The sequence below is a fragment of the Podarcis gaigeae genome (genome assembly GCF_964106915.1).
Source record: "Podarcis gaigeae genome assembly, chromosome: 11".
In the NCBI taxonomy this organism is placed as follows: Eukaryota; Metazoa; Chordata; class Lepidosauria; order Squamata; family Lacertidae; genus Podarcis; species Podarcis gaigeae.
In genome coordinates this window covers 9,511,688-9,524,429 of record NC_139687.1, presented here as the reverse complement: position 1 = coordinate 9,524,429, position 12,742 = coordinate 9,511,688, and positions in this window count along the sequence as shown.

The window sequence follows — 12,742 nt, the reverse complement described above, 5'->3', positions numbered from 1 at the left end:
GGAACAATGATGAACCTTTACATTTAAAGAAACCATTCAACATTGTCATGTAAGTCATTTTGTGACCATCTATGGTGAAAACTGATCTATAAATATTGGAAATAAATAAAAATGAATTCCATGGGTCATGTGTGTGTCTGCATACACAGACAGCCTTAGTTCAATAGCAGGGAAGATTTTGGTAGGGAACATTTCTTGAATCCTCAGATAATGGTGAATTTGCCATTCTTTAATGGCCTTCAAAGCTAATATGAAATACCTGAGTAATTTTGAAAATATAATTTATGGCAGTGTATGTTAAATACAAAAGGGACATGGGTGGCGCTGTGGGTTAAACCACAGAGCCTAGGACTTGCCGATCAGAAGGTCGGCGGTTCAAATCCCCGCAACCGGGTGAGCTCCCATTGCTCGGTCCCTGCTCCTGCCAACCTAGCAGTTCGAAAGCACGTCAAAGTACAAGTAGATAAATAGGTGGTGGGAAGGTAAACAGCGTTTCTGTGCACTGCTCTGGTTCACCAGAAGCAGCATAGTCATGCTGGCCACATGACCCAGAAGCTGTACGCCAGCTCCCTTGGCCAATAAAGCAAGATGAGCACTGCAACCCCAGAGTCGGTCACGACTGGACCTAATGGTCAGGGGTCCCTTTACCTTTATGTTAAATGCATTCAAACAAACAACAGAATTCAGAAAATGCTGTTCCTCATTTCCCTCCCTCAGAAGTGGGTGTTTTTGTCAGCTTGATGGAGAAATAATAGTTTGAGCAATTATATCAAAGGCTGGTTAACAGATTTTTTAAGCCAAATGGGAAAGTCCTCTGTGTGTCAGACTATATAATGGATCCTTTAGGACATGTTTTGAAAATTTCAGTTACATTTGTATGGGAGACAAAAATTAGGAATGGGGAACCTGTGGGCCCCTAGATGTTGTTCAACTCCAACTTCTACCAGTGCTAGCCAATGTGACCAATGGTCAGAGATGATGAGATGTATAGTCAAAGAGCATCTGAAGGGCCACAAGTTCTTCATCCCTAAATCTTTGCATGCTTAAATACAAAGACCTTTAGGGAGTACCATCTCAACTTTTTTTAAAAAATGCAACATCTGTATATATCCCTTGATTTTATTTTTCCATAACTTCTTGTCGCATGAAGAACAAAAAAGTGCAAGTAATATTAAAAGATATAGTTATTTGTTTGTTTGTTTGTTAATCAATGAATGTACACGTTGGTACTTCAGTCAGTGGCTGACTGAAGTCATCTGTGTTACCCCAAGGCAAGAACCATTTTGAACAGCAGGATAATCCCCAAAGCAGAGTTAATCAACTGGAAACCAGTCATGTTTGTGTCTATCGAATGGTAATGTGGGTTTAATTAAGACAAATATCTCGTTCTGCCTAAGGGTGGGGAAACATTATGAAGAACTTTGCTAGAGGAACAAAATATTGGCAGTTGACTATGCATGCTGCCTGAAATATTGGTTTTATATACATCCTTCAAATGGCTTAGCTCTTTATGAAGGGGGAAACCCCAGAAATTTATGCTGCCTTCCGTAATGATATATTAAACATTACAACCGAGGGTATTTTTTAAGATTATTTTTAGTGGTTTTCAAATTATTATAGAACCATGAAGACATATAAATAATAACCTAAACATATTAAATAATAACACCCAGTTCTAAGATCATGGCAAATCTAAAACTAAAACTGAATCTAAACTACAGTTGTACCTCGGGTACCGATCGCTGTGGGTTGCATAATTTCAGGTTATGGACACGCCAAACCCGGAAGTACCGGAACGGGTTACTTCCGGATTTCGGCGCTCACGCATGTGCAGAAACAATAAAATGCACTTTGTGCATGTGCATAAGTGCCAAATCACGTCACGTGCGTGCGCAGATGTGACTCTGTGGGTTGCGAACGTTGTGGGTTGCGAACGTGCCTCCTGCACAGATCACGTTCACAACCCAAGGTTCCACTGTACATGAAATGAAAACTCACCCTACTGTGTAGAAATAATCAGAATCTTCCTGTCTCTTGAAAACCTGTAACTCAAGTGTTTTCCACCCCCCTGCAGTAACTAAATTCCAGAGGTTTTTAGAACATAAGGATGTCGTCAGATCTTTAAACTATTACCCTTGTCGTGCTAGAGAGATCCTGGCAGCTGCCAGCATCCATGTCAAAAGTTCCTTTTGGTGAACGGTCTTCGTAGTATCCGTCCACTTATCTAGTTTTTTAAAAGAATTATGTAGAATTAATAGGCTTGACTGGAATTCTTCCCAGAACTGAGAACTTCTCATTTATTTCAGCTAAACATAGTATAAGCTGATCACCCGAATGTCATCAAGTCCACCTGACATTCACGCATCTGTGGCTTTGCCAATTATTTAGTGTCCTGTATGTATTTAATTCACAGGTTAAAATGCATGGGGGGAAAAGCACTTTAATCAGCGCTGATTAAAAAAAAGGAAAATCCTACACAAATCAAATGTGGGAAACACAGAAGAAATACAGGAATCCAGTCTTTCCAGAATGTGTCAGCTATGGCGGTGGCCATGGAATGCGGTGAATTATTTCATAGGGGAACAGTTAGGATAGGGCCAGAGGTGACAGCTTGCAAGGGGGATGATGTCATGAATGTGACATTGTGACATCCTGATGTTGCACACGTGAGCATCACACCTCTCTCCCTAAGCTGGTCAGGAGCTTCCCGGGCTCTGACAAGATGCTGGAGCCCTCTTAAAGGTAAAGGGACCCCTGACCATTAGGTCCAGTCACGAACGACTCTGGGGTTGCAGCGCTCATCTCGCTTTATTGGCCGAGGGAGCCGGTGTACAGCTTCCAGGTCATGTGGCCAGCATGACTAAGCCGCTTCTTGCAAACCAGAGCAGCGCACGGAAACGCCGTTTACCTTCCCGCCGGAGCGGTACCTATTTATCTACTTGCACTTTGACGTGCTTTTGAACTGCTAGGTTGGCAGGAGCAGGGACCAAACAACAGGAGCTCACCCCATCGTGGGGATTTGAACCGCCAACCTTCTGATCGGCAAGTCCTAGGCTCTGCGGTTTAACCTACAGCACCACCTGTGTCCCGGAGCCCTTTTGCCTCCTTCGAAAAGCTGGTTGGGCTTTGGGAAGATGGCAGGACAGATCTTGGACTCATCAGAGCCTCATACCTCCCTCTCTAATCCAGGCAGAAGCTTTCTGGGCTTCGGGGAGACATCACCAGGGGAAAATTTAGGAGACTAGCCTAGTCCCCTTAGTCTAATGACCTCACACCACGGGGGGAATAAATGTCCTTCCTTTCTTATTATAGCTACTGTGATGGGATAATGAGCTGCTTGTGCGTAAAAGCTTGATCCCTCTGGGGTTTGGCTGGTCACCCAAACCTAGGCACTAACGGAGCCCCCAAAGCATGACTCCGTCAGTCGCTGGTAGAATCCGACAGTTGGCGTCCACGGAACTTACTCCAACATATTTTTTTTATATATAATATTTTTTATTAGTTTTATGAAATACAGAAAAAAGAATAAAGAGCATATTATAAAAGTAGAAAAGGAAAGTTACAAATTTCTTACTCTTTTTTCCAAATCTGTTGGACTTCCCCACGTCCTCCCAACCCTGCATTCTCTGTGATGCATAACGTCTGCAATTTGTTAACTTGTTTCAATACTTATTGTATCTTCCTTTTTATCATGTTACCCAATTTCAAATATATTATGGCCCAAATCATGTACGTTTTCATTTTAACACAATAAAGTTGTTTCATTATTCTATCTCTGACTCCTTGTACCTTAATTTCCATTTCTTTAATTTAACATTACTGAAGCTAGAATTTCCTAAAAGGTGCGTTTTTTAACATTCATACAACTTATAATGTTTTTCCAAATAGTCTTTAAATTTTCTCCAATCCTCCTCGAATGTTTCTTCTCCCAAGTCCCGGATTCTGCCAGTCATTTCGGCCAGTTCCATGTAGTCCATCAACTGCGTGTGCCATTCCTCCAGTGTGGGTAAATCTTGTGTCTTCCAATGTTTTGCAATCAGGATCCTTGCTGCTGTCGTAGCATACATAAAAAAGGTTCTGTCCTTCTTAAGCACTCTCTGGTCCACCATGCCCAGGAGGAAGGCCTCTGGTTTCTTAGGTAAGGTAAATCTAAGTACCTTTTTTAGTTCATTATGAATCATTTCCCAAAAGGCCTTCACTTTCGGGCAGGTCCACCAGAGGTGAAAAAATGTCCCTTCCGCCTCTTTACATTTCCAGCATTTATTATCAGACAGGTGATATATCTTAGCAAGCTTGACTAGGGTCATGTACCACCGGTAAATCATTTTCGTAATGTTTTCCTTCAAGGCACTACATGCCGTAAATTTCATTCCGGTGTTCCATAACCTTTCCCAGTCTTCAAACATAATGTTATGCCCCAAATCCTGCGCCCACTTTATCATGGCAGATTTGACTGTCTCATCCTGAGTATTCCATTTAAGCAGCAGGTTATACATTCTCGAAAGTAGTTTACTTTTTGGTTCTAACAATTCTGTCTCTAGTTTCGATTTTTCCACCTGGAATCCAACCTTCTTGTCTACTTTAAAGACCTCTTGAATTTGTGCATAATGCAACCAATCTCGCACCTTGTTTTTTAGTTTTTCCAAGCTCTGCAACCTCCAATTGTCTCCAATCTTTTCAATAATTTCCTCATATTTAGGCCAATTGGCTTCCATATTAGGTCTCTTACGTGCCTTGGCCTCCACCGGTGAGAGCCACCTCGGAGTCTTACTCTCCAATAAGTCTTTATATTTTGTCCAGACCATTAAAATTGCTCTCCTGACAATGTGGTTTTTAAACAGTTTGTGCGCTTTGACCTTGTCATACCACAAATATGCATGCCACCCAAAGGCGTTGTCAAACCCTTCCAGATCTAGAACATCAGTGTTTTCCAGTAAGATCCAATCTTTCAACCAGCAGAAGGCTGCGGATTCGTAATATAACCTCAAGTCTGGCAGGGCAAATCCCCCTCTTTCTTTCGCATCAGTTAATATCTTAAACTTTATTCGGGGCTTTTTGCCCTGCCAGACAAACTTAGAGATATCCTTCTGCCACCTTCCAAAGCATTCCACCTTGTCCACGATCTATAGGGTCTGAAACAAAAATAACATTTTTGGCAATACATTCATCTTTATAGCTGCTATTCGGCCCAACAAGGAAAGTTTCAATCTTGACCATGTTTCCAAATCTCTTTTGATTTCTGACCAACATTTCTCGTAGTTGTCCTTAAACAGATTCAAATTTTTGGAGGTCAGATACACCCCTAGGTATTTTACTTTTTTAACCACATTTAATTCTGTTTCTTTCACAAACTCATCTGTTTCTGTACTTGTCAAATTTTTTGCTATAACCTTAGTTTTTTGCTTGTTCAGCTTAAATCCCGCCACCCGACCAAAGTCCGAAATTAATTCTAACACTCTTTTAGTACTAGAGACAGGCTCCTGCAATGTTAATACCAGGTCATCTGCAAATGCTTTCAATTTATATTGTTTCACTCCGACCTCAATTCCCTGTACCAACCGGTCCTTTCTAATCATGTTCAATAGCACCTCCAGAACTGAAATAAACAATAGGGGGGATAGGGGGCACCCCTGCCGTGTCCCTTTTTCAATTTTAAACTCCTCTGTCACCACATTGTTTACTATCAATTTCGCTTTTTGTTCTGAATATATTGCTTCTATTCCATTTTCAAACCCCCGCCCCACTCCCATCCCTTCCAAATTTTTCTTCATAAACATCCAGGAAATATTGTCAAAGGCTTTCTCCGCATCAATAAAGATTAGCACCGCTCTAGTGTTTAGCTTTGTTTGTAAAAGCTCCAAAATATCAATAATGTTTCTTGTGTTGCCAAACAAATGCCTACCAGGGAGAAAGCCAGCCTGGTCCTTATGGATCACTTCATTAAGCACTTTTTTAAACCTACTTGCCAAAATGTCTGCAAAAATTTTGTAATCCACATTTAGGAGTGAGATGGGGCGGTAGTTCTTAAGCTGAGTCTTTTCAGTTTCTAGTTTGGGTATCAATGTGATGAAGGCTTCTTTCCACGTTTCCAGTGCCTTCCTCCCCTCCATAATCTGGTTACAAACCTCCAACAAAGGTTGTATCAAATAGTCCTTCAAAACCTTATAGTATTTGGAGGTAAGTCCGTCGGGGCCTGGAGATTTGCCTAATTGGAGGTTCTGAATGGCGCTTTCAATTTCTTGCTGTGTGATATTACTATTCAGGGTTGTTCTCATTTCCTGAGGTATTTTCTGTAATCCGTTGGTTTTAAGAAATTGGTCCACCTCTGAATCTTTCTGTGGCCCTTGTGAATAAAGCTCTTTGAAGTATCTCTGGAAGCACTTTCTAATTTCCTCGGGTTTCTGTACCATTCTCCCTTCAATCTCTAGATTTGTAACTGTATTAAGTTTTTGTCTCTTTTTCAACTGCCATGCTAGCAGTTTCCCACACTTATTTGCTGATTCAAAAGATCTTTGTTTCATTTGTTTAATTCTCCATTCCACCTCTTGATTTATCAATTTCAAATATTGTGCTTGGAAAAATTTCACTTCTCTCAGCACTTCCTTCGACTTGGGCCTGGATCTTAGTTTTTTTTCTCCATCTCTTATTTTTTCCAATATCTTCTCCTTCTTTTCATTCCAGAGTTTTTTCTTGATCGTGTTTTGTTGTATTAGAAACCCTCTCATGACTGCTTTACTTGCGTCCCAGATTATTCTTTTTTTCCACAGTGGTATTTAAATTTATCTCAAAATAGTCCTTTAAAGTTTTTTGGGCCTTCTTAACAATCTTCTCATCCCTTAGTAGGGTGTCATTCATTTTCCATCTGAAGGATCCGGTTGTATTTAGTCTGAGTTCCATTTTCAAAGCATTATGGTCGGAGCAGGTTTTTGGGCAGATTTCCACCTTTCTAGTCTTGGGTGCCAGTCCTCTAGTTATCCATATTTGGTCGATTCGTGTCCATGTCAGATGAGCTTCAGAAAAGAAAGTCCCTTCTTTTCCTAGGGGGTTCTTAACCCTCCATATGTCAATCAAGTCCACATTGTCAGTCATTTCAAAAAAAGTTTTAGGTAGTCTGCCATCTTTCGTTATGTTAGCACTTTGCGACTTATCCATATTTACAGACACAACCCCATTCATATCACCCATCATGATGATGTTGTTGTAGTCTAGGTAGTCCAGCATAATCTCATGCAGCTTCCTGAAAAATTCCGATTTTCCTTCATTTGGGGCGTATATTCCTAATATCAGAAATTTTTCTCCTTGTGTCTGAATTTCAATCGCCAAAATTCTGCCGTGTTCATCTTTGAATAAGAATTTCGGTGACAGGCTCTCCTTTGCATATATCACCACTCCTCTTTTCTTCACTTTGTCCGAAGAGATGAATTCTTGGCCTAGTCTTTTATTAATTAGCACTTTTCTGTGGAGCCTTGTCACATGTGTTTCTTGCAGGCAAATAATGTCCAATTGTTCTTTTTTCAAAATATGAAATACTTTTCTTCTTTTTTCCGGAGAATTTCCGCCGTTTATATTCCAACTAAGAAGCTGCAGTGACATCCTGGTCTAATTGGTGGGTCTACAATGGGGTGTCTAGGTTTCCCTCCGATCCCGGAGGTGGTAATGTTGGTCCAGATCCAGGCGGTGTAGGCTTTGGAGATGGTCCCGGTGGTGGTGGAGGCCAAGAAGCTGCAGCTCCTTTCTGGAGGTCCTCCTCGTGGTCGTGTAGGAACTTCTGTTGGTCCTCCGGTGTTTTAATTCTTACTTTCCTTCCTTTGTAGGTAAATGATAGTCCTTGCGGAAACTCCCACCTATAAGGGATTGTGTTGTATCTCAACAATTTGGTCAAATCTGTATAAGTGGTCCTAAGATCCAAAAGGTGTTTAGGTATATCTCTGTAAATTTCAGCCTTTTTACCTTCTATCTCCAAAGATTTTTTGAAATGTAGGCCTAGTATCTTGTCTCTTTCCTCTCTCGATCTCAAAATAACCAAACAGTCTCTGGACTTGTCCTTCTTTATCAATTTTCCCAGTCTAAAGGCAGTCACAATTTTAAAGTCCTTATCTTCCTCTATCCCCCAGAATTTGGAGAACAAAAGTGTTAAAAATCCCTGTAGATTTCCTTCCTCCAATTCTGGGATAGCCCTTAATCTGAGATTATTTTCCTTACTTTTCAATTCAACCAATGACAGGTAGGCCTGTTGTTCCCCTACCTGTCTTTTCAGAGGCCTTACTTCCCCCCTAATCTCATCAAACTTTTTGTTCGCCTGTTCTGCTTTTTGACTAGCTTCCACCGCAAGCTTATAATTTTCAGTCGTTGCCCCTTGCAATTTTTCAATTGCCTGAGTATGATGAGAAACTTGCTCGGATAATTTAGTAATAGAGGATGTAGCTTGGTCAATTTTTGATGATTGATTGTCCACTTTTTGATTTAAAATTCCAAGTTGTTCCAAGATTTGTTTCAGGACTATTTCAGATCCTCCAGTTGCCATATCTTCTGCAGCAGGCTCTACAGCAGGCTCTTCAATTTCCACCTCCTGTGCTGTCAGCACAGTTGGGACGGATGATCTTCGTTGATGAGATAGGGTTGTTTGAACAAGTTGCCCTGGTTTCTTTTCTTTTTCTTTAGCTTTAGCTGCTCTTGTTCTCCCTGTGCCACTCATTCCACACCTGCCTCTGTTCAAGGTCAAATTTTCTTTTGTTTCATAAGTTAGACAAAGTCCAGAGTGTAAACAATTTAACCACAGAGAATCACAATAAAGTACAGTTCCCAGGCCTCTATGTCTCCACAATCCTCTAGGTGGGGGTATTTCAAAGTTTCAAGGAAGGAGAGAACTCTTGTCCGCCATTGAAGTTCTTATATTCCCTATGTTAAGTCTTTAATAGTTCCAGAGCACAAAAGGAAGTTTCCACAGGCTTTCTTTGTCTTGAAGAAAAGCCACAAGGTGTCAAGAAAGGTCCCAGCAACAATGTTTAAACGTTAGTATCTCAGTCTATGTATCAGTTAAGCTCCAATAACAGTATCAGCAGTTTGACAGTTCTCCTTTGCACACTGACAGCCCGATAGCTGGGTTGTCCCTTTTAACTCCACATAGCTCAAAATTAGGAAGAAGGTCCCAAAAATAAAATCCACAACTTTTACAAAGATTTCCTGCTTGTCTTTTCACTACAAAGTCTGTCAAATACACCCTCGTTTTACTTTTACAGTCCCTTTTCGGCGCTTCAGCGCTCTTCTGCGCAATTGCTTTAATCTGGTTAGCAGGATCGGGAGACGGACTTCCTGTTACTCGCCTCCCGTTTTCAGCCGAATTTCAACCAAATTCCCAAATTTTCTGATGTTTAACTCCCCTTACTCACGGGTATGTAGCAGTCAATTTTGATGTTTTCAAGAAGAAAGGTCGGCGCTCATCAGCAGCAGCAGCGTGGCTTTGCATCCACGAAAAGAGCGATGAACTCACAGCGCCGCTCCCCCTTTCGCGTTCCGGAGCCCCTTACGGAGCCCCTTCTTCGTTTCCGGGGGGGCTTTGGGCGCCCGCCGAGTCCCACGGCCGCAGGCTCGCTCTGCCTGCGGTTTTTCTTAATGGGTCTCCGCTTTCCGTAGCGGACGACCCTTTTTCGCGGAGCCCCTCTTCACTGGGTAAAGAGGACCGCCATTGCTGTTTTGCGCCGCCTCCGGAAGTGGAACTTACTCCAACATAAAAGTTGTTTGACGGACATGCGCCTCCTGGACTCTCTGCGTGACAGCTTCCGGCGAGGGGTGGGGGTTGCTAAAGGGGGTCTTGTTACCTCCTCACTGTTCTCACTAGAAGTATCCCAGAGCCTCTCCCCCGATTCCCTTTCCGCTGGAACTCCTGCTCTCCCCCTACTGGTTCCTTCTTCTGCTGTAGAGTCTCTCCTATTCTCCTGGAGCCTCTCCACCTCCTGTCCCTCCGATGGCAGTTCCCTGACAGCTACCATGGAGAAAAGGTCTATTAAAGTTTATGAGTGGTTATGGTTAATGGGACCGCCAGATAAGAGACCCAGCTTGTCACAACTCCAATACCACGCCTTTTCTTGTCCGTGGCCAGTTGTATGTTGCATTCACTCGTTCATTTAACTGTAGCTGTGCCTGGTCCCAATGGGACAGTTAGAGATGGAGGCATGGAGCCCAGCAGCAAGTGGAGCCAGAGCCAATGGCAGCTGAAGCCATTCCACCCAGAGTTCCCAGCTTCCTGTTTGTTTCCTCCTTATTTTCACTGGCTTTTAAAAGTGCTTCCTGAATATATACTTGCGTGTCAAGGCCCTGAGCCCTCCCCATTTGATGGATAATAAGACACATCATCATCAAACCTTTTATTGGCACCACATAAAAAAGGTAAAGGTACCCCTGCCCGTTCGGGCCAGTCATGCCAGACTCTAGGGTTGTGTGCTCATCTCACTCTATAGGCCGGGAGCCAGCGCTGTCCGCAGACACTTCCGGGTCACGTGGCCAGCGTGACAAGCTGCATGTGGCGAGCCAGCGCAGCACATGGAACGCCGTTTACCTTTCCGCTGGTAAGCGGTCCCTATTTATCTACTTGCACCCGGAGGTGCTTTCAAACTGCTAGGTTGGCAGGTGCTGGGACTGAACGATGGAAGCACACCCCGTCGCGGGGATTCGAACCGCCGACCATGTGATCGGCAAGTCCTAGGCGCTGAGGTTTTACCCACAGCGCCACCCGCGTCCCTGGCATCACATACAAACATTCAAAACAAATCAATACAGAACTACCACTTCCCCAGTGGCACAAAACATTTGCTAGAAGAAAGGAGGCAGAGCAGTCTATTGTCACATCTCTAGGTCTCCAGGGAGATCAGACGTCTGCAGTGTATTTCGAGGACAAAAAACCAAATAGAGATATTTTGCCACTTACTTGGTGAGCTCCTGATCATTCCCAGGTAATAGAAAATGTATGACCTCCAACTCTGGTTTCCATTTGGTGATACAGAGTTGCTGACGGACTATATTCTGATTCCCACTAAAATGATGCCCTGCGTGGTTGAATAAGACACATGGACACCAGGATTTTGGGTCAATCGGCTAATTAAGGCCACAACTTTATTGGTTACAGAATGTGAGTGGTATTGGCTTAGGCATTGGAATTGAACCGACTATATCGGGACTCCTGCCCACCATGCAGGTAGTCCAGTAAGGGTCAACTACCAGTAGGGGGAGCCCTGTTGATGTACATCAACTGAGAGCTCCCCCAGGGTCCCTGATGGCCCTAGCCCCTACCTGGGCTTTGGATGAGATCTACACCCCCAGATCCCTTTAACAGAATACCCTTAAAGAGGAGGGACAGGTGATGGTCACAATCTCCCCTCCCATGAACCAGGTTTTACCAATGCTTAACCGCCAAACCCTACAAAGTTGTGAGGATTGCTACGAGGTAGGCGAAAACCAAATCACATTCCTACCAGGCCCCCTCACAGCGACCAACTGAGGTCCATAGCAAGGTCAAGATGTTGAACACATGAAAAGAGGATGGGAGGGCGGGAGATCTGCAGACGCAGGAACAAGAGGGCGATCCCCCGGCCATGCGGCTGCTTAAATACTGTTGACCAGAGGTGTGACACGGCCGAAACTCCCCTCTGATGTGGGGGCACTGCCACGCCCATGCTTTGCACAGGGAGGGCCCGTGGCCTGCCCGCAACACTGTCCCACAGGGAAGTGGAACAGCCATCTCAGCCAGGATAAAGAAGTGCATCTTCAGAGTTTGCCAAGAGCTGTATATGCCTTTTAGTCCAACCAAATAAACACTATACAGTGGTACCTCAGGTTACATACGCTTCAGGTTACAGACTCTGCTAACCCAGAAATAGTGCTTCAGGTTAAGAACTTTGCTTCAGGATGAGAACAGGAATTGTGCTCCGGTGGCGCAGCGGCAGCAGGAAGCCCCATTAGCTAAAGTGGTGCTTCAGGTTAAGAACAGTTTGGACCTCTGGAACGAATTAAGTACTTAACCTGAGGTACCACTGTGTGTATGTGTATATATATATATATAGTCTCCATATAAATATGGAGAAATCTGAACGACACGTTGATGGATTTCCACAAGGATTTCATAAATAGCTGCAGAAGTGAATTTAAGAGTGGGGAAATGAGGAATGCCGAGAACCGAAAATTGGTAGATTTCTCTGTCGCGACTGTCCACTGATCCTAATAAACTGAGCATCCCATAATGTGCTGCTGCGGCTCAGTATGTGCAGAGCTATAGGTTTCTAAGCCTAAATGGAGCAACACAGTGCGCTGCATGGAGCAGTGGCTATAGTTGCTGTCACTATACAGCGTGACTTTAAAAATGTACCACCAAACCACAGTAGGCCCTATCAGTGCTAAAGTGAAAACACATTTTGAAACCTTATGGTTACAATTGCCACACCGATTCCATAGGGTAGTAATTTTAACATCCCAATGCTACCTTTTAACAAAGTAAGCAAATTAGCTGTACAAAGATACTGTGTCTGATTTGATTAAAAGGAACAACAGCATTCCTCATTCTGTAAGCTCTCAGAGGTTGCCTTGAGATTTCCGCAGTGCTAGTTTCATTCTCTAATATCTTGAACTTACCTTCTTCTTTTTGGGAGCTACAGAATAATGAGATTACTGAAGTCGCCCCATTGGTTTTTGCTCAGCAGGCTGTCTCTGCAGCAGTGAATCAGCTTCTCATGACGGGGGTGAAACTGATCAC